Genomic DNA, 23,837 nt, shown 5'->3' on the forward strand with positions numbered 1-23,837 from the left:
AACCCACTAATATTCCCAAACTTCCCATTCTTTTTATTAATCACTGTCTCATTGTATAAAACTTTGTAAATGTATGAAACCATGCAATTTGCATGAAATGGTGAGCAGTGAAGTTGCCAAAGAATTTCCATTTGAGAAGAAAAGGATTTTGGATTGATACTTGATAGTCTGATAGAACTTTTCTTATATTTCAGCAAGCAGATGTGAGAATGAGGGGATATGACCATCATTTAGATATCTGGATGATGTGATCCTGCATTTTTGAAAACAGATGGCAGAGAATTGAAAATCTGCATAGACCTACAAAAAAGTGACAGATTGTACTTTTGTTGTTAGTGATAACACCCAAGGGAAGAATGGAACTTAGAACTTCTATTTTAGCATCTTCCTTGTACCTGGGATTCCCATCTAGAGTTCTGGGCATAACTGAACTTAAACTCCCTCTTCATCTACTTTCATCTTTCAGTATGACACCCTTAGTACATTACTCTAATATTTTCTCATTGTTTCCTCTCTCAGCCCTCCTCTGAATTTCATATAACCAACCACTTAGTCTAGCTCTGAATTAAGACAGCTACCTGAACTGCATTATATTGGTTACCCAATAGAAGTGCATGTGCATTTTCTTCAGAGCAGAGAGTCTAGTTATACATGGAGTAGAGCTGTCATAGGTTTTTCTCACTCCAGGTGCTTCTGCATTTACTTAATTCAGGAAACTTTCCAGATTCTAGTACTTAGATTTTTGGTGGTCGTGTTCTGTTTTCATCTTTATCTGTTTTTACGGGTGTTCTAAGATAAAATAGAAAAGACATTTTTGAGGACTCCTAAGTAGGGAACAATTTTGCCCACATTGGTTACTGTAGATAACTGAGACTGACTGTATTTGGGGAAATAGACAGGAAATGGTGCTGATAAGGAGAAAATACTGAGATGATAAGATAAAACAAAATTTCTACATGTGGAACAATAGCAAACTTCCTTTATATGTTAAAATTCTCCAGTGACAAATATAACAATTATTTTCAGTCACCATGAAGATGAATAAGTTAGGCCATGGTGTACTTGGACCACCACCCTTCTTTAGTCTTGACAAAATTTGATTATCAATCACTAACTTTCCACCAATCACATCAGAATTGTTTTCAGCGTAGTAATATTCCAGGAAGCAACCAATAACTGATCAGAGTTAGCCTATTTGCCATTGTTAGCTTAACCACTGATTTGGAAATTGACTAAAAAGACATCTAGAGCCATGGCATGTTAGACCTGAAAGGAAGCTGGGAGGGTCACCCAAAGAGGTGCTCTGAGTGGTAAAGCTAGAAATAAAGCAGATCTCTTTATTGAAGTCTAGCGATTTTCTCTTTCGTAGGTAAACTGGGCTAGATAGCTTCTTCCTTGTTAGTGTCATGTATATATTATATGAGCTTTCAATGATTCTTATAAAATGCAATTTTATTGAGATATATTCACATACCATACAATCATCTGAAGTTACAGTTGTTCACAGTATCATCATATAGTTGTGCATTCATCACCGCAATCAATTTTTGAACATTTTCATTACTCCAAAAAATAAGAATAAAAATAAAAGTAAAAATGAACACCCAAAACATCTCATACCCTGCCTGCGCCCCATTATTCATTTACTTTTTGTCCCCATTTGTCTACTCATCTGTCCATACACTGGATAAAGGGAGTGTGAGCCACAAGGTTTTCACAATCACATGGTCACACATTGTAAGCTATATAGTTACATGACCATCTTCAAGAATCAAGGATACTGGGTTGCAGTTCAATAGTTTCAGGTATTTCCTTCTAGCTACTCTAATACACTAAAAACTAAAAAGAGATGTCTATATAAAGCATAAGAATAACCTCCAAAATGATCTCTTGACTCCATTTGAAATATCTCAGCCACTGAGACTTTATTTTGTTTCATTTCTCTTCCCCCTTTTGGTCAGAAAGTCTTTCTCAATCCTATGATGCTGGGTCCAGGCTCATCCTGAGAAGTCATGTCGCATGTTGCAGGGAGATTTACATGCCTGGGAATCATGTCCCACGTAGTGGGGAGGGAAGTGAATTTACCTGCAGAGTAGGCTTAGAAAAAGGCCACATCTGAGCAACAAACAAGGTTCTCTGGGGATGATTCTTAGGCACAATTATAAATAGGCTTAGCCTCGCCTTTGCAGTAGCAAGCTTCATAAGAGAAGCCCCAAGATCAAGGATTCAGCCTACTTAATTGGTAGTCCTCAATACATGCAAGAATATCAGGAATTCCCCACATGGGGAAGTTTATTATTACCACATTTCCCCCCAGTCCCTCAAGGGGGCTTTGCAAATACTTTTTATTCTCTGCCCAAATTACCCTGGGATGTATCAGGGCTTCTAGCTAACCTGTACAAGCCAACCAGATCTCACCCCCTATTCAAGGTTCCAGTTTACTCAGTGTTTGAATAAACTGATCATACAAGTTAAATTATATAGTGTGCTACAGAAAATATAGATTCTCTTTCTTTGGTCTCACATAGAAGTTGAAGTTTTAAAACAGAGTCAGTATCATCCGTTATCCTTAAGTCTGATTTACCTCAGTCTCAACCCCAAGTCCATTATGTTCATATCTCTAACTGAAGTCTGATCTCTTTTTCAGCTTTTTAAACAGTTGCTGTATGGAGTAATGTTGATATTCATAGCTGCCAAACTCTGGTTCTGAGTCTCAGTTGTCACACAGATATCCAAAGTTACAGGAACCAACTAGGTTATACACAAAGAGCTCAGCATCTCAGAATTTAGAAATAATCGTTACAACTCATGAATGGATGTTACCACTGTAAGAGTTTACAATCTAAGAACCTTTACAATAAGACTTCCCCTGATAACCTGTGCTTTCAGATTCAATTCTCGGAGTTTGCACATAATCATGTGCTTTTTGTACAATTATGGAAGCATCTAACAATATTACTGTTAGCTACAGACTCTAGTTTGCATTGATTGTATTTTATCCCCTATACCATCCAGTTTTCAACACCTTACAATTGTGACATTCATTTGTTCTCCCTCATGTAAAAACATTCTTACTTTTGTAAATTTATCATCATTGACCACTCTAGATTTCACTAAGTTATACAATCCCAGTCTTTTTCTTCTATCTTTCCTTCTGGTGTCATACATTCCCCTAGCCTTCCTCTTACAACCGTACTCACACTTATCTTTGTTCAGAGTACTTAACAATACTGTGCTACCATCACACAGTATTGCACTATTCATTTCTGGATCTATACAATCAATCCTGTTGCTCTGCCTTCAGCATCAAATGCCCTATCTCTAACCTCTTTCTGTCTCTTGATAACATGTGTTCTCAAATTTACTCTCAAAGTTCGCGCATCAATGTTAGTTCATATTAGTGAGAACATACAGTATTTATCCTTTTGTTTCTGGCTAATTTCACTTAACATAATTTCTACTGTCTACCATTTTGTCTTCTGGATTTTACATGTCTTATTTTATTTTATTTTTATTTTCCTCTCTCTCTCCTTTTACCCTTACTGATCATCTTCATTTCTACACTTTTCTCCAAACCTCACTCTCCTTGCTTTTCCTATCTGCCTGTAGTGCTCCCTTTAGTATTTCTTGTAAAGCAGGTATATTGTTCACAAACTCTCTCAGTGTCTGTTTGTCTGAAAATATTTTAAACTCTCCCTCATTTTTGAAGGACAGTTTTGCTGGATAAAGAATTCTTGTTTGGTAGTTTTTCTTTTTTCGGTATCTTAAATATATCATACCAATGCCTTCTTGCCTCCATGTTTTCTACTGAGAAATCCACACATAGTCTTATTGAACTTCCCTTGTATGTGATGGATCACTTTTCTCTTGATGCTTTCAGAATTCTCTCTTTGTCTTTGACATTTGATAATCTGATTATTAGGTGTCTTGGAGTAGGTCTATTTGGATCCATTCTGTTTGGGGTATGCACTTCTTGGATCTGCAATTTTATGTCTTTCATAAGAGATGGGAAATTTTCAGTGATTATTTCCTCAATTACTGTTTCTGTCAGCTTTCCCTTCTCTTTTCCTTCTGGGACACCCATGACATGTATGTTTGTGCACTTCCTGTTATTCTTCAATTCCCTGAAACCCTGCTCATATTTTTTTCATTCTTTTCCCTATCTGTTCTTTTGTGTGTAGGATTTCTGATGTCCTATCCTCTAGTTCCTGAATCCTTTCTTCTGCCTCTTCAAATCTGCTGTTGTATGTCTTCATTATGTTTTTCATCTCTTCTCTTTTGCCTTTCATTCCCATAAGTTCTGCCATTTGTTTTTCAACCTTACAAATTCTTTTCTATGGTCATCGAGTGTCTTCTTTAGATCATCTCTTTTGCCACATTTTTTCAGCTCATTGATTTGACTTAGATTTGTTAAGACATCTTTAATTAGTTGTTTAAACTCCTGTATCTCACTTGAAGTGTAAGTTTCTTCCTTTGACTGGGCCGTATATTCATTTTCCTTGTGTGAATCATAATTTTTTATTGTCTAGGTTTCTGGTTGCCTTGATTACCCCCATCAGATTTTCCTAGACCAGATGGGCTCAGGTCTCAGGAAGAGGGTGTAATCAGTATCAATTTTCCCTGAGGATGAGCCCCAAAAGATTGTCAGACTCTCCTGAGGCTTCTATACACTGTGCTTCTCCTATACTGCCCAGCAGATGGCGCTTGTCAGCCCACAGCTCCCCACTGGCATAAAAAGTTGTGCTGTCTTTAATTCTCAGTAGACCCTGTCCCTATCAGGGGCTGAGAGTGTCAAAAACTAAGCTTAAGCTGTTTCTGTTTCTTTTTCTTTTTTTTTTTTCCTCTTTTTCCTCAGGTCCTGCAGTCTGAATTCTCTGAGGGAGGGCAGCCACTTGAGCACTGTCCTCCCCCCCACTTTTATTAGTTAAGATTAGTCCTTTAGGGAATTATCTTCTTCACTTGACTTCTTCCTTTGTTTCTCTAACTATCTTAACTCTACCCTTTCCTGGGTCAGTGCTGACAATTGAAAATGCCTGAGGCTTTCTCTAATGAACTACTTAGAATGAGAGGAAAAAAAAAAAAGAAAAAAGAAACAAATCCCTTTTTCAGAGCCCGTCCCCAGCACTCCAGTTTCACTGATCGACCAGAGTTGGTACCCAGTTCTGTGTGCCCCTTTTCTTGGGATACAGCTCTTTTCCAGTATTCCGAGCTCAGCCGACTCCAAAAACCTCTGTTTTTTCTTTTTCTTTTTGTTTTGTTTTGTTTTGTTTGTTTTTCCATCAGCCCTGTCTCCTCTCTGTTGGGAGAGACCTCAGGATTCCTTTCCTGCTTGCTCCAGGTTCCTCTGTGCTCTTAGCTTGTATTCCATAGTCCAAATTTGTTAACTAAAACTGCAACTGGAGCTTGGTTAGGCTATCTTTCCCTGTTCATGGCAGAGATCACTTCTTTTTCCAACAGGGAAGTGTTGCAACTCAGCCTGCAATGCTGGTGGGGGAAGGGCATCAGCTCTGCAGTCTGGGGAGCTTTACTTACAGTTCTGTGCTGCAATCTCAGCTGTTCCACCCATTCCAGACTGGTGTATGATGTGTGTCCAGTCATGGATGTCCCCCAGTCAATTGTTGCAGACTATTTTCTAGTTATTCCTGGCTATCTACTAGTTGCTCTAGGGGACTAACTAAATTCCACACCTCCGTTTGCTGCCGTCTTGCCCCATCTCAATGATTTTTAATAGAATTTATTTTTATAGCAATTTTAGTTTTACAGAAAAATTGCACAGAAAGTGCAGAGCATTTCCATATACCCCATCTTTGTGCCACCCCATACATACAGTTTCCCCTATTATTAACATCTTGCACTAGTGTAGTACATTTAATGAACAAATATTGAACATTATTATTAACTAAAGTCCATAGTTTACATTAGGGTTCACTCTTTGGATTTGTTAGAAAATGAATTATGTATCTCAGAAAAACATGTTCTTAATCTTAATCCATTCCTGTGGGTTTGAACTTATCATAAATAGGATCTTTTGGAGATGTTATTTTTCATTAAGATTTGGCCAACTGAAACAGCTTGAGCTTTAATCCAGATTACTGGAGTCCTTTATAAGCAGAATAAAATTCAGACATGTATAGAGAAAAATCCCATGAAGCGTAAGAAACCAAAAGTCAACAGTACCCAGAAGAGAGAGAGAGATAACATTGCCATGTGCATTGCCAAGGGAAAGAAAAGCCAAGGACCAAGGTTTGCTGGCAGCCAGACTAAGAACCCAACAGTCCTCAGGGAGAAAGCATTGTCTTGTTAATGACTCGATTTTGGGTTTCTCTTAGCCTCAAAACTGTGAGCTAATAAATTCCTTTTGTTTAAGCCAACCCATTTATGGTATTTGTTTTAGCAATTGAGAAAATAAAAGTGGTGTGCAGTTCTATGGATTTTTTTTAGTGTTTACTAAATTTATTTTTAATTTTTTTATTGAGGTAAAATTCACATATCATAAAATTAACTATTTTCAAATATACAAATCAATGATATTTACTGCATTCACAATGTTGTACAACCATCACTGCTAAATCACTCCAAAATATTTGTCACTCCAAAGTAAAATTCCATACCCTTTAAGCAGTTTCTCTCCATTTCTTTCTTCCCCCAGCCCCTGGCAGCCATCAATCTGCTTTTTGTCTCTATCCAGTTATCTATTCTGGGTATTTCATATAAATGGAGTTGTACCATATGTAATATTTGTTTCTGCCTTCTGTAACTCAGCCTAATGTCTTCAAGGTTCATCCATGTTGTAACATACATCAGAACTTTCATTGTTAATGCTGAATCATTCCACTGTATGGGTAGATCAACATTGTTTATCCATTCATCTGTTGATGGATATTTGGAGTTTCCACCTTTTGACTATTGTGAATAATGCTTCTGTGAACATGCTTGTACACATATCTGTTCAAGTTGGCTTTCATTTCTTTTGCAGATATACTAAGGAATGGGATTATCAGGTAATATGGTTTATGTATGTTTAACTGTTTGAGGAATTACCAAACTATTTTCCACAGCAAATGCACCATTTTATATTCCCACCAGCAATGCACAAGGGTTCCCATTTCCCCGCCATCCTCACCAACACTTGTTCTAGTTTGCTAATGCTGCCGGAATGTAAAACACTAGAAATGGATTGGCTTTTATAATGAGGGTTTATTTGGTTACAAAGTTACAGTCTTAAGGCCATAAAGTGTTGCAGGTAAGTCATCAACAATCGGGTACCTTCACTGGAGGATGGCCAATAGTGTCTGGAAAACCTCTGTTAGCTGGGAAGGCATGTGGCTGGTGTCTGCTCCAAAGTTCTGGTTTCAAAATGGCTCTCTCCCAGGACGTTCCTCTCTAGGCTTCAGCTTCTCTCCAAAATGTCACTCTCAGTTGCCCTTGGGGCGTTTGTCCTCTGTTAGCTTCTCCAAAGCAAAAGTCTGCTTTCAAAGGCCATCTCCAAAATGTCTCTGTAAACTGCAGTTCCTCTCTCAGCATCTGTGCATTCTTCAGTGTCCCTCTTGGCTGTAGCAAGCTTGCTCCTTCTGTCTGAGCTTATATAGTGCTCCAGTAATTTAATTCAGACCCACCCTGAATGGGTGGGGCAACACCTCCATGGAAATTATCCTACCAAATGTCTTGTCCATTGTTGATTGAATCACATCTCCATGGAAACACCCAAAGGATTCCAAAATCTAATCAACACTAACATGTCTGCCCACACAAGATTGCATCAAAGATAATGGCATTTGGGGGGACATAATACATCGAACTGGCATACTTGTTATTTTCCCTTTTTTTTTTTTTAAATTATAGCTATCTTTCTGAGTGTGAGGTGGTATCTCATGGTTTTGATTTGCATTTCCCTAATGGCTAATGATGTTGACCACTGCCATTTGTACATCTTCTTTGGAAAAAAATGTCTATTCAAGTCCTTTTCCCATTTTCTAACTTAAGTTGTTTGTCTTTTTGTTTTTGGATTGTACAAGTTCTTTTATATATGTTTTGAATATAAGACCCTTGTCAGATATATGATTTGTAATTCTTCTCTTCCAATCTGAGGTTGTGTTTTCACATTCTTGATAATATTCTTTGATGCACAAAAGTTTTTAATAATCTGAAGTCCAAATTATCTTCTTTTGTTGCTTGTGCTTTGGGTGTCATATCTAAGAATCTGTTGATAAACCCAAGGTAATGAAGATTTACCCCTATGTTTTCTTCTAGCTGTTATAGGTAGGGTGTTGATGAATTTGAGTTAATTGTTTATATGGTGAGGGGTAGGGGACCAAGTTAATTCTTTTGCATGTGGATTTCCAGTTGCCCCAGCAGCATTTATTGAAGAGACTATTCTTTCATCCATTGAATAGTCTTGGCACTTTTGTTAAAAATCAACTGGTTGTAGATGTGGGGGTTCATTTCTGGACTCAATTCTATTCCAATGATCTATATGTCTGTCCTTGTATCAGTACCACACTGTTTTGATTTCTGTAGTTTAAAAAAATTTTTTTTAATTAGTGAAGTTGTAGCTTTACAGAAAAATCATGTAAAAAATACAGCATTCCTATATACCACACCCATATTATTAACACTTTGCATTAGTATGGTACCTTTGTTACAATTGATTAAAGAATATTATAAATGTACTATTAGCTATAGTCCATAGTATACATTAGGGTGGTTTTCCCCATAAACACCCAATTATCAATACCCTATATCAGTGTGGCATTTTTGTTACAATTCATGAAAGAACACTTATAATTATACTGTCAACCACAGTCCATCATTCACATTAGGATTCACACTGTTTTACAATCCTATGTTTCATCTTTTTTTGTTCTAGTAACATACATGCAACCTAAAATTCATCCTTTTAACCCACATTCACATGTATAATTCAGTGTTGTTAATTACACTTTCAATGTTATGCTACCTTCACCACCATTCTCTTCCAAAACATTAAAATCAATCTAAAGAGAAATTCTGTACAAATTAAGCATTAACTCCCTATTCCATACTCCCAACCCAGCCCCTGATAACCTATATTCTAGATTCTAACTCTAGAGTTTGCTTATTCTAATTCTTTCATATTGGTTAAATCATAGAATATTTGTCCTCTTGTGTCTGGCTTATTTCACTCAACATAAAGTTCATCCATGTTGTCGCATGAACCAGAATTTCTTTTCTATGTGTGGCTGAATAATATTCCATTGTATGTATGTACCACATTTTGTGTATCCATTCATTAGTTGATGGACCCTTGGGTTCCTTCCATTTTTTGGCAATTGTGAATAATGCTGCTATGAACACCAGTGTGCAAACATCTCTTCAAGTCCCTGCTTTCAATATTTTGGGGTATATACCCAGGAGAGGAATTGCTGGGTCATGTGGTAATTCTAAACTTAGCTTTCTGAGGAAATTCCAAACTGTCTTCCACAGTGGCTGCTGGGTCATGTGGTAATTCTAAACTTAGCTTTCTGAGGAAATTCCAAACTGTCTTCCACAGTGGCTGCACAATATTACATTCCCACCAGCAATGAATGAAAGTTCCTATTTCTCTGCATCCTCTCCAACACTTGTAATTTTCTGATTTTTAAATAGTAGCCACTCTAGTGAGTATGAAATGGCATCTCATTGTGGTTTTGATTTGCATTTCTCTAATAGCTAATGATGTTGAGCATCTTTTCACGTGCTTTTTAACCATTTATATTTATCCTCTTGGAGAAATGTGTTTAAATCTTTTGCCTATTTTTAAATTGGATTATTTGTCTTTTTATTGTTGAGTTGTAGGATTCCTTTATATATTCTGGATAGTAAACCCTATATTTATTTTGTAGATTTTTGGGGACTTTCTATATGTAGGAACATGCCATCTGCAAAGAGTGAAAGTATTATTTCTTTCTTTCAAATTGATAGATCTTTTATTTCTTTTTCTTGCCCAACTGCTCTGGCTAGAACTTCCAGTAAAATGTTAAATAACAGTGGTGATAATGAACATCTTTTCTTCTTCCAGGTCTTAGAGGGAAAGCTTTCAGTCTTTCACCATTGAGTATGATGTTAGCTGTGGATTTTTCATATATGCCTGTTTTGGTTTGCTAAAGCTGCTAGAATGTGATATACAAGAAATGGATTGACTTTTATAAAGGGAATTTATTAGGTTAAAAATTTGCAGTTCTGAGGCCATGAAAATTTCCAAATTAAGACAACAGAGGTAGATACCTTCTCTGAGGAAAGACCGATGGTATCTGGGGTTCCTCTGTCACTTGAGAAGGCACATGGCAACCTCTGCTAGTCCTTATTCTCCTGGATTCTAGTTTCCATGGCTTTCTCCAAAAATGTCTCTGGGCTTCTGTCTCTTTTGCTCTTAGCTTCTCCAGGGGCAAACTCTGGGCTTCATCTCTTAGCTTAGCATCTCCAAACATCTTTCTGTCTGCATCTCCAAGCATGTAGGTCTGTGCTGGTTCTGTGCTCTTTGTCTCTCTCCCCTGAGCCCTCTTAAGGACTCCAGTAAATTAATTAAGACTCACCTTGAATGGGTGGTATCACATCTCCATGGAAACAACTTAATCAAAAGGTCCCATCCAGAATTGGTCTGCCCCCACAAGAATGGATTGTTTAAAAGAACATAGTATTTTATAGGGTACATAACAGATTCAAAACAGCACAATGCCCCTTATCATGTTGAGGAAATTCACTTCTATTCCTATATTTCTAAGTTCTTTATCAAGAAAGGATGCTGGATTTTGTCACATGCCTTTATTGCATCAATTGAGATGATTATGTTTTTTTTTCCTTTCATGTTGTTGATATGGTGTATTACAATAATTGATTTTCTTATGTTTAACCACCCTTGCATACTTGGGATAAAACCCACTTGATCATGGTGTATAATTCTTTCAATGTGCTATTGGATTCCATTTGTAAGTATTTTGTTGTGGATTTTTGCATGTGTATTCATAAGAGGAATTGGTCTGTAATTTTCCTTTCTTGTAGTATCTTTGTCTGGCTTTGGTATTAGGGTGATGTTGGCCTCATAAAATGAATTAGGTAGTGTTCCTGTCTCTTCAGTTTTTTGGAAGAGTTTGAGTAGGACTGGTATTTATTCTTCTGGGAATGTTTGGTAGAATTCTGTGAAGCCATCTGGTCTTAGACTTTCTGTGTTGGATAGTTTTTATGACTGATGCCATCTCTTTACTGGTAATTTGTCTGTTGTGGTCTATTTCTTCTACAGTCAGTGTAGGTTGTTCATGTGTTTCTAGGAATTTGTTCATTTAATCTGTGTTGTTTAATTTGTTGGCCTACATTTATTCAGAGTATGCTCTTATGATCTTTTCTTTTTTTCTGTGGGGTCTGTATTTATGTCCCCCCTCTCATTTCTGATTTTGTTTATTTGCATATTCTTCCTTTTTCCTTTGTCAGTCTAGATAAGTGTTTGTCAATTTTATTGATCTTTTCAAGAACCAATTTTTGGTTTTGTTAATGCTCTCTATTGTTTTTTTTTTCTCTATTTCATTTATTTCTGCTCTAATCCCTGTTACTTCTTTCCTTCTGCTTGCTCTTTCAGTTTTGTTTGCTGTTCTTTTTCTAGTTCTTCCAGGTATGCAGTTAGTCCTTTGATTTTAGCTGTTTACTCATTTTTAATGTAAGGATTTAGGGCTGTAAATTTCCCTCTCAGCACTGTCTTCACTGTATCCCATACGTTTTGATAAGTTGTGTTCTCATTTTCCTTCATTTCAAGATATTTACTGATTCCTCTTATAATATCTTCTTTGACCCACTGATTGTTTGGGTATATTATTTAATTTGCATATATTTGTGGATTCTCCAGTTCTCTGCCTGTTATTGATTTTCAGGTTCATTCCATATGGTCAAAGAAGATGTTTTGTGTAATTTCAATCTTTTTAAATTTATTGATACTTGTTTTGTGACTCAACATGTGGTCTATCCTGGAGAATGATCCATGTGCACTTAAGAAGAATGTATATCCTCCTGTTTGGGGGTGCAATGTTCTATAAATATATCTTTTAAGTCTAATTTATTCATCACATTATTTGAGTTCTCATTTTCCTTATTGACCTTCTGTATAGATGTTCTATCTATTGATGAGAGTGGTGAATTGAAGTCTCCAACTAATATTGCAGAGATGTCTATTTCTCCAGTTTTGCCAGTGTTTGCCTCCCATATTTGGGGGCACTGTGGTTAGGTGCATAAATATTAATAATTGTTATTTCTTCTTGGTGAATTGACCATTTTATAAATACATAGTGTCCTTCTTTGTCTCTTGTAACAGCTTTGACTTAAGTTCTATTTTGTCTGATATTAGTATATATCCCAGCTCTTTTTTGATAACTACTTGCATGGAATATCTTCTCTGAACCATTCACTTTCATCCTTTTTGTGACTTTGGGTATAAGGTGAGTCTCTTGTAAACAACATATGGTTGGATCATGCTTTTTGATCCATTCTGCCAATCTGTGTCTTTTGATTGGGGTGTTTAATAACATTCAGTGTTATTACTGTAAAGGTGGTATGTACTTCAGCCATTTTATCCTTTAGTTTTTAGATGTCATATCTTTTTTTTTTTTCATCTTTTCCTTTTCTGTATAGTTAATCTTTTGTGATGTATCTGAGTGATCCCTTTCTCATTTCTGTTTCTGTTTATTTTTTCAATACTTTGTGTTTACCCTTGGGTTTATTTTATATAACATACATCTATAACCTACTAATTTGAAGAGCTACCAACTTAGCTTCAATAGCATATATTTAAGTTTGCTCCCATATGCCTCTGCCTCTATTTCCCTTCTTTATCTCATCCTGCCCCCTATTATCTCTTCATATTTTCTGTGTCCAATATCAGGATATATTCCTTTTTCTCAATTCTATTCTGGCTCATAAAGGAATTAAAGAGTAGACTTGTATATTGAGGATATGGTACATTTGTGTTTTGTATTTGCCTTTTAAATTACCTTTACTGAGGATCTTCATTTATTCACACTACACTTCTTATAGCACAGGTTGTTTGTTGACAGACTCTCAATTTCTGTTTTTCTGTGAATATTTTAAACTCTCCCTCATTTTTTAAGGACAGTTTTGCTGGATAAAGAATTTTTGGCTGATGATTTTTCTCTTTCAGTACCTTAAATATATAATACAACTGCCTTCTCACCTCCATGGTTTCTGATGAGTAGTAAACGTTTAGTTTTATTGATGATCCCTTGTGTGTAATGAATTGCTTTTCTCTTGTAGCTTTTAGGAGTCTCTCTTTAACTTTGGAATTTGAAGTTTATATTAGTATGTGTCTCAGAGCAGGTCTATTAGGATTTATTCTGTTTGGAGTAGGTTGCGTTTCATGGTCTTGTATAATTATGTATTTCATAAGAGTTGGGTGTTTTTTTGGCCACTGTTTTCTCAAACATTCTATGCGCCCTTTTTCCCTTTTCTCCTTCTGGGACATCCATGATGCATATGTTTGTATGTTTCATTCTATCTCTCAAATCCCTGAGACACTGCTCAATTTTTCCGTGCTTTTCTTCTGATTGTATAATTTCCTTCTGCCTATTCAAATCTTCTGTTGTATGCCTTAGTGTATTTTTAATCTTCATTATTGTCCCTTTCATCGCCATAATTTATTATGTTTCTTTTTAAACTTTCGAATTCTCCTCTATGCTCATACACATTCTTCTTAATATACTTAAGCTCTTTATCCATATTTTCCTTTATCTCCTTGAATTGATTTAGGCAATTTGTTTGAACTTCTTTGATTAGTTGCTCCAAATTCTGTTTCTCCTATAAAGTTTTAATTTGTTCCCTTGACTGATTTCATCTCTTCCTTTTTCTTAGGATGGATTGATGCATTAACTCTGGAGGTCAGTTTCTCCTTCTTGTGTAGGGTTTTATTGTTTATTGGTTTTGTGTTAAGGCTCTTCTTTGATGCTTGGTCCAATTTATTCTGGACCTTAGAGTAGCCCATGTTTAACTGTTCAGGTTTTCTCAGTTCTTCTTCATCTGATTCTTGCTCTGAATATGCAGTACAACTTTCAAGATAGTAATGTTTATAGAATTGTTTCACCTCCAAGAGAAAGCCTCCTTTCTTCTGTTTCTTCTCTGGGAATCTTGATCTGTTCTGTTTGTTTTTGTGCAGGATTTTCTCCCTAGCTCATATGACTTATTTAAATTCTATCCCTGCCCCCTTTCCTTACACTTTTTAATTCTGAGACATGTCCTGTCTTACAGCAGTTCAGTCCCCACTCCCCCACATACAAACGCACCACACTTTTCTTTTACTGTGAAGCTTTTCTGCCTCTGATTTCTTCTCCCTTGGAGTATTCCACCCCAGGGTCCAAGATGGGTCAATCTAGAAAGGTCTGTTTTGTGTTTAGGTGGTCCAAACAACAGACACTGTGTTGCGTGTGCATACCTCTTGCCAACAGTTCTGCCATTCTCTCTCTTTTTCTTCCTTCCATGTGGGCCCTTCTGTGTGGGGTACTCCTCAGTACCTTGTGTTTTGCCCCAGGTCTTTGCAGACTTGGGTCCTTGTACCTGAGTATGCATGGGGTTCTAAATCACTGCTGTGAGTGGCTCTATCATCTGCATCCATGGCAGGAGGGACCTGGGCTGTGCTGTCTCTGTGAGACCCTCAAGCCACACAGGACTGAGTGAGGGGGAAGGGTCTGGATTGGCAGGTCTGGGACAAAATCTCCTAGCTGACCTTAGAGATTCTTTTTCTCTTTCTTCAATTCAGCATTTTTGGGGGTACTTCTCCATTTATCCCATTTATGAATATATCAAAGTTTGTTTTTCTATTCTTCTATCGAAGGACATCTTGACTGCTTTCAGATTTTGGCAATTAAGAATAAAGTTGCCATAAACATTCACATGCAGGTTTTTGCGTGGACATCAGTTTTCAACTCATTTGGGTAAATACCTAGTAGCATGATTGCTGGGTGCCATAGTAAGCCTATGTTTAGCTATGTAAGAAATTGCCAAACTATCTACCAAAGAAGCTGTACCATTTTACATTCTCACCATCAATGAATGACAGTTCCTATGGTAGTTTGAAGCTGTTATGTACCCAAGAAAAGTCCTTGTTGTTTTAGTCCCTTCCTGTGGGTATAGACCTATTGTGGCTAGGACCTCTTAATTAGGTTATATCAACTGAGATGTGATCCACCTCATTCAGGATGGGTCTTAATCCTTGTGCCAGTTTGAGACTGTTGTGTACCCCAGGAAAGACTGTGTTTTTTTACCCTCTCTGATGGGTGCAAACTTATTGTGGGTGGAATCTTGGAAAGAACCAAGAGGCAAGAGATAAGTGTTTAAAGATTCAAAATGAATCAACAGTATTGGATAACAATGTAATTCTCAACTCAGAAGCTGCCTCAAGATTATATGCATCTTCAGTTAACGTAACAGGAAAAGAAAGCAATGGGCTCTACATTATTAGTAGTAGACACTCACAAATCGACCTAAAGTCACCGGATGTGTAGACAAAATGTGGTTTACAGTCTTTAATTGAAGTAATGGTAATGGAATAGATGCATGTAAAAACAAAACAAGAGAGCTAGTGCAGCCTGGATTAGGAAGTGGTGCTGGGCGTGGGGTTCGCGTTCTGAGTGGCCACCTGCAGGCCCACTTTGCTGATCTGGGACTTGTCTATGATTCTGGCTGTTCGGTTGCTCTTCTCCATAGTTCTAACAATCCATGTTTGGTGGCCTTCCCTGTACTTGGAGGACTTGATCTCGGTACAGAACTGTGCGACCTGCTCGTGCGGTAAGCAGATCAGAAGGCCTCCTGAAGTCTCCGGGCAGGTCCGGTGCATGAGACCGAACATGTTCCTGCAGGCCTTGCTCACGGCCGCCGTCTTGGCCAGGACAGGGAGGTTGTGGATGATGAATGACACCTTGTTCCTCTGCTGCTTGGCCAGGTTCTGCATGTGGCCCAAGATCTCGAAGACTGTGATGTTGGTGGCTGCGTGGGCATTGAACGTGTGCATGAGCCCTGCAGCTGTTCTGTTGAGCCTTGCCATTTTCATCATTGCTTCTTGGTATGCCAACTCTACATCTTCCTGGGTGACCTCTAGTTTAATTTTATTCCATTTTGCAGGGATGTCCAGCCACTGGTGCATGGCCACAGCCACCTGTGTGCCCAGGAGTTTGGTCAGAAGAACATCTCCTGGCACCACATTACCTGGCATGATGAACTTGTTGAGCTGGCAGACAGTCATAGCAACTCCCTCTAAATCAATCCAGGGGTTTAATACTTTTTGACCACCTGTTACTAATGTCCCTGTTTCCTCCACCACGTCTTTAAAACCCTGTACAATTAGGGGCAACTTTATCTCTTTCCCTGTCAGTCATTTTATTGCTCATCCCAAGGAGCATGAGCATGTTGTCACATTCCATGACCCCATTGCATAAAGGTCACTGAGGACATTGGCACAGGCTATCCTGCCCATCATGTAAGGGTAAATGTTTCTGTTGTTTATGCCAGGGAGAGGCCACAGTGCCCCAGAAGGATGATGCACCTATCCATCCCAATGCCGAGCCTTGGTATAACTGCTCCCAGAAACTGCTCATCTTTTTGGAATTGGTTCTCTTGCAAGGACTCCAGCAATTTCTGTCAGACATCTTGGGGCACTTTGCAGTCCATGCCCTTCAGCTCAGTGAGCCTGGTCAGCTGGAAGCTCTTGTCCAATTTGTGACTTTCTGGGTTAAAGGGTTTCCATACCAACATGGTTCTCGGGTGCATGCACCACATGATTAGCACCTTCCCCTCCCTCTCCTAGTCTACTGGTTTCTTCACAGATCCACCAACTCACCTTCTGCCTCCTCCTCCTTGGGAGACGGTGCTCCCATAATGTACCAGACTGGTACCCAGGCACTGCTGGAACCAAAGCAGTGGTGGCGGGGGGTGGGGGGTGGTGGGCATCACAGATGCAGGGAGCCATGGCCTGGGCCTTTGTACCCTATGGGTCCAGCACTCCATGGGCTGGCTATCTGGGTGGAATCTTTTGATTGGGTTGTTTCCATGAAGATGTGACCCACCCAATTGTGGGTGAGACATTTGATTAGATTATTTCCATGGAGATGTAGCCCCACTCATTCGAGATGGCTCTAGATTATTTCCATGGAGATGTAGCCCCACTCATTCGAGATGGCTCTTAATTAGTTTACTGGCATCCTCTATGAGAGTATAAAAGGCAGAGACATTGTGAAGAGAGCCCAGAGAGACTCAGAGAGAAAATGTCCAGAGACATTCTGGAGACAGCTGCTGAAACCAGACATTGGAGTTCCTAAGTTAAGAGATGAAGCCCAGAGTTTGCCCTGGAGAAGCTAAGTGAGAACCCACAGGTACTTAAAGAGAAAGCCACTGGAATCAGAAGCTGAAAGCAATGCAACCCAGGAGCAATAAACCAGCAGATGCCAGCCATGTGCCTTCCCAACTAACAGAGGTGTTCTGGATGCCATCAGCCATTATTCAGTGAAGTTATCCTCTTGTTGATGCCTTTGTTTGAACACTTTTATGGCCTTAGAACTGTAAATTTGTAAATAGATAGACAGACAGACAGATAGATAGAGTGCAGGCTCACAGTAGAGAAAATAAAAGTTACAAAAAGTAAAAAGTGGATGTTAATGTCTCCTTGGCCCTTTGCTCCATTTCCTTCATGCTGTATGCTCTCCCAACTCCCAAAACTTCAATTATCATTTCCCTTGGGAAACTGCTTTAAAGTTTGTATATACATATGGAAATATTCTATACATAAACCACATCTAGCTATGTCTCTCTGTGTCAATCTTTGCCTCTCTCTCTTTACAAAGATAAGATCATACTATGTAAACTCTCTTCCAAATTCCTTTTTTTTTTTTAACCTAAAAGTGTATCTTATAGAGTTTTCCATATTAGGCCTTATACACTGTGCTTGCTAGTTTGAACATATTATGTCCCACCAAAAGCCATATTTTTTAATGCAATCTTGTGGGGGCAGACATGTTAGTGTTGATTAGGTTGGAATCCTTTGAGTGTTTCCATGGAGATGTGACTCAATCAACTGTGGGTGAACCATTTGATTAGATTATTTCCATGGAGATATGGACTCCACCCATTCAGGGTGGGTCTTGATTTAATCACTGGAGTCCTATGAAAGAGCTCACAAACAACAGGACCTCAGAGCAGCTAAGAGAGACATTTTCAAGATGGCTGTTGAAAGCAGACTTTTGTTGACACTTTGGGGATGCTAGCTCAGAATTTGCTCCAGAGAAGCTAAGAGAGGACAAAATGTCCCCAAGAGAAACATTTTGAAGAATGCACAGGAACTGAGAGAGGAGCTGGAACACAACCTGGGATCAGCAGATGCCAGCCACGTGCCTTCTCAGCTAACAGAGATTTTCCAGACACCACTGGCCTTCCTTTGGTGAGGTATACTTGTGTTGATTAATTTAGACATTTTCGTAGCCTTCAGACTGTAAATTTTTAACCACATAAACCCCCTTTATAAAAGCCAATCCATTTCTGGTATTTTGCATAACAGCAGCATTATCAAACTGGAACATACACCTACTTTTTTTCTTTTTACCTGTATGTGATCACATGGTATGTGATTATATGGATATATTATATTTCCTATTGATGGAAATGTAAGGTATTTATTTCCAGTTTGTTGTTTCTACAAAGAGTGCTTCAGGAGCATCCTTGTACATAAATTTTTGGGTATTTTTGAGCAAGAATATCTGTCAGATAAATTATAAAGGTGGAATTGTTGAGTCAAGGTACGCATATTTTATATTTTGATAGATATTGCCAAACAGCTGTCTAAAAGTTGAACCAACTATTTCTGTTCAAACTATATGGTAAAGGACAATGCCTGTTTCTCCGTCTTTAATATTGGACATTATAACATTTCTAATTATGGCAATCTTGAAAATATCCTATATATTCATTTATTCATATATTCAATTCTGAGTGAGGTTAAACATAGATTTTGTATGTCTATCCACTCTGTGTTTATTTTACAATGACTCCTTGTTTACACCCTTGCTCACTCTTAATGCTTACTGTTTACTTGTGAGGAAAAAATGCCAAATCCTGGAAATCCCTGAATTAGATATAAGTCTCTCCTTATCCACCTTTTCCCCCCAAATTTCAAAATTACCTTTGATGTATTTCTCCATTGTCAGGGCTTTAATGTTCTTTAAAAATTATACCAGCCTTCCTCCACTTGATGAGCCCCTTATTATGCCCATCATCCCAAAGAGAAAAATGAAAACCAACTCTTACTGTTTACCCTGCTTCAGTGGTGGAGATTCCAACACTGACTGAATTAAAGCAGCTACCTAAACTAAACCCTTGTCAAGGGATGCTGTATGTCACAGTAGAGACAATCACATCTTTGAAGTCAGACATAGATTTGACTATTACCTAGTAGCTGTGTGACTTTAATCAAATTAGGTAATACCTCCAAACCTTTTCTCACCTGAGAAATGGGGGTGATGACACAGTAAATATGATGAAGTGCAAATACAGTTTATAAGAATATCTATTGCCATTACTGTTAGGTAATTTGGAGGCTATAATGTATTTTTGTGTGATTTACCCAAAAATAAGTAACCTGAAATAAGTAACAGGTTTAAGTGTCTATTTCTTTTATGATAATCATCTCTGAAATTTTTAACCAGATTCTCCACACAAGTCACTTGGATTAACAAGATATAGATTCCAGTTACAGTGAGGAAGACTAATAGTCCTGCCAAAAGTTTCTGATGATCTTGGTTCATAACTTTGCTTATAATATTGTGGTCTATCATCTTTGTTGCTACTTAGTATGGCTTGTTAGTATTCATCTTGTTTCTCAGTGGTTTTTACTATAGGTAGGCTCATGGTTTGAGGGGTAGAAAATATGTGTGGTTCCCTATTTTGAGGATAACTTCATATTCTGAAAAATGGACCAAAGTGGTTGGATTTGGCTGATTTATTAGAATGAATCCTATTGAAAAATACATCCTATTTTCCTCAGAGTTAACTTTTCAGGAACAAATCTCTATCTTGAAGACATTTTTGTTTAATTTTTGAGTAGGCAATTTATTCACCTGATTCTAAAGCCACAAAGTATAAAATGAACAGTCTTCCTTTCATCCTCCAGTCACCATCTTTGAGTTTGCTCCACCCTATCCCTGCCCTCACAGAGTTTGCAGTATACTGTGAAGGCAGACAAGCAAAAAATTCCAATAAACATATAGTATACCCTGTCTTCTCTTTATCAGTGATTCTGGATGGAGTTGAGGAGGGCATTTCAGAATCCTGGGCTGGGAAGTTTCAGCCATGAGATTTTAATATTTATCAAAGGAATGATTAAAAAGATTGAGAAACATTGAGTTAAGGGAATAAATTGCCAGATATGAAATAAAATGTTTCTTGAAATCTCTATTACAATGACCACCCATGTTTGTGACAACCCACCTAAAGGTTACTTATATGAAAATGTATCCTGAAGTAGTTCAAACTTGATAAGCTCTGGCCACTTCTTACTAAAGTAAATGGGTTAAAACTAACAGTAATACTTTTGTCTGTGTACAGATTTCACTCAGAATTATAACTTAGGGGCAGGAGGCAAATGTGGCCTAAAATTATGTATCCTTATTCTTACTGATTCCAGCTAAGTAGAAATTACCCACTTTGAAGTTGTAACATATTCAAGCATTATATGAATAAAATTCTTATTTACATGATTGTATTTTTATGAAGTTATGAAAAAGAATAAACTGTTTTTAATAACAGTTTTCCATAGCCTATAAACACTTAAATATTTGTACTTAAAGTTTCTCTTCTGTGCTTTAGATGTTTTTTCCTACTTAACAAAGAGATCTGACTTTTTATTTTCATGAAGTCATTTTTCTGTTTTAGCATGCAATCCTTTTTCATTTTAAAGCCTTAATCTTCATTATATAACCTGCAGGCTATATGAGTAAGGTAATCCACTCCCCCCTCTGTTGGAAGGGGAATGTTTTCCTGAGCCACCATGTAATTTGCTTTGCAACAATTATTGCTATTTGTAACCGTATCTTGTGATCACAAGACACACGTAACTGAATTTAGAATCTGTTGAGAACACAGAAGGCAGCACTACTGTATCTAAATGTCATTGACTTAATGATTTTAACTCATAACATTTTTAAAAGTTCAAATGCATCAGTCCAAATCATTCATTTCTGAAATGTACTTTAGATAAATACTTCAAACTAGTCTGTTGCTTGAAATAGTTGTCTTTCTGCATTGTTTTATTTCCTAAAATCCATGCAGTTTCCTAACCCCATTTCCAATGAGATAATTTATCCAATGACTTATCTCTAGATCCTATTTGTTTTTAATAATTATAGAAGCCAAATGTCATGTACTCCAGATTGTTTAGGGAGTTATACCTAAGAAGCATATGGTTCCTTATAATCTTTTCATTAATTGTTAATGTATATATAAGTGGTGATTTTTAGCAATGTTTCTAGGCTTTTTTTTTTTTTTTGGTCTATATTTCCTTTTAAAAATACCTGCCAGGACTTTACTTTGAAGGCAGGTTAAACAGAGAAGCATTATTTTTATTTAAATAAGGTATCTTATGTATATGTTTATGTACAGTGTTGGCATTCATATAGAATGATAATATATTTTCCCTGTGCTGCTTAAAATGTATTCTTAAATTTGTACCTTGTTCTGGTTTGCTAATGCTGACATTATGCAAAATACCAGAAACGTATTGGCTTCTATAAAGGGGGTTTATTTGGCTATAAATTTACAGTTCTACACCATGAAAGTGTTCATCTAAGGCATCAACAAGAAGGTACCTTTACTGAACAATGGCCGATAGTGTCTGGAAAACCTCTGTTAGCTGGGAAGGCACATGGCTGGCATTTTCTCCAGGGTTCTAGTTTCAAAATGGCTTTTTCCAAAATGTCCCTGGGCTTGTCTCTCTTAGCTTCTCCAGAGCAAACTCTGGGCTAGCATCTCCAAAGCAGTCAGCTCCCAAGCGTCTCTTCAAAATTGTCTCTCAGCTGCAGCACTGAGCACCTTCTGTCTGTGAGCTCTTACAGGACACTAGTGATTTAATTAAGACCCACAGTGAATGGGTGGGGTAACATGTCCATGGAAATAATCTAATCAAAGGTATTACATACAGTTGGATGAGTCACATCTCCTTGGAACACTCAATCAAAAGTTTCCACCCAACAAGACTGGGTTAAAAGATCATGGCTCTTTTTGGGGGACATTAATATATCCAAACCGGCACATACCTCTAATGGGTTTAGGCTATAAGATAGAGGATAAAGAGTGGAAAAGCAATAGAGTACATATTTTAATAGGCTTGAAATGCTATTTTTTATTTTCCTTAAAATGAGATAACATAGGACATTAGAGCCAATTTTAGCAGATGAGTGTTCCTGTGACAAATGACACTAATCAACTGACTGTCCCATTCCACCTCCACTGGTAACTCAAGTTTACATTTGGGAAAGTCAATCTGTATGGATTTATGATGAGAGAACAGGGAAAGGACAGAAACTTTTGCAGATGTCTTAAATTCTTTTTTGGAAACAAGTGGGATAAAAATGAACGTATCTCATCATGAATTATTTTAGTGCCTTGATCATACCTCTGAGAGTGAAAGAAATTGCCCAGAGGGTGAATTCCTTCAAGTCACCAGGCTCCAACAGAAAAAGAAGTTTAGACATTCCCCTAGTTTGGAGGCAATGATTTCTAATTCCTAGCTCCTCCTTGTGTCCACAGTATGTTCATCTGGAAAGCATTTAGTCATTTCTGAGGAGATTCCAAAATGAGGCAATCCCTGGTCCACTGTCTGCCTCTCATAAAAGGTCAAATACATGATCAACTAAGATGTGACATTTCTGAGCCGTATGAAAGAAATAATTGACTAAGTAGGACCTTGATCGCTTAAAAGAATAGATTAGTCTCTCAAAAAAGAAATAATATCTTCTCATCAGGTCCAATGTTTTCATAATACTTAAAAGCTTCTCAAAAGCTAAAGAAAACATATTAAAATGTTTAAGTAAAACATGACACTGTTTCTAATCTTGTGTGGGGTTGTGCTAAATAATTTACTTGATGCAATTTGGTTTTAAATGATCATTGTGTATTAAGTGGAGTTGAATTAATGAAAATAAATGCTAAGATCTAAATAATATTTATTTCCTAAGTATTTAAGGTAAAAAATAATATTAAATTATCTAACTTTTAATTAGTAATTACTCAATATAAGAATTTCTCCCTGCTGATTATTGTTCAAGATTCAAGGTAACAAGATACCAAGATTTTTGAATGAAATAATTCAATTTAACAGCATTAAATAAACTTTATTACATTAATATAACATTTTATAGTAAGAGATTCTCACATCCGAAATGAGTGCCTAATTTTCCTGGATATTTCAAAGTCCTGTGGGAAATGAGTAGTCACTCAGAAAAAGAGGCAAATTAAGTCAGTGTCATCTATGGCATTGCCAAAAACTAATGAACTGCTCATATGTTTTCCTTTCTTCCAACTATGGCACTCACTATTTTTTGAGAACTGTCTCAAAGTTTTCTGAGTCTTGCACCTTGAATATCATATTATATAAAGGCCACAGAGATTGTTTTTAAACCATACAAATAATCATGGTGAGAAAGCAGTTTTCATATCCAAAGCCACTATACTCAGTCTGAACTTTAAAAAAAAAAATGAGGAAATACTACAGAACATGGTGCCCTGCTGCTGTCATTCTGTAAAATATAAAGAATATGTGATGACATACAACTATCAATTTAATCCTTGCAATC

At 37.3% G+C, this 23,837-nt stretch overlaps 1 pseudogene; it reads right to left on the minus strand.

The window, feature by feature from the left end:
- Window positions 1-15,598: 15,598 nt before the first annotated feature.
- Window positions 15,599-16,755, minus strand: LOC119534966 (annotated as a pseudogene).
- Window positions 16,756-23,837: the final 7,082 nt, after the last annotated feature.

The sequence above is a fragment of the Choloepus didactylus genome, chromosome 5 (genome assembly GCF_015220235.1).
Source record: "Choloepus didactylus isolate mChoDid1 chromosome 5, mChoDid1.pri, whole genome shotgun sequence".
NCBI classification, from domain to species: Eukaryota; Metazoa; Chordata; class Mammalia; order Pilosa; family Megalonychidae; genus Choloepus; species Choloepus didactylus.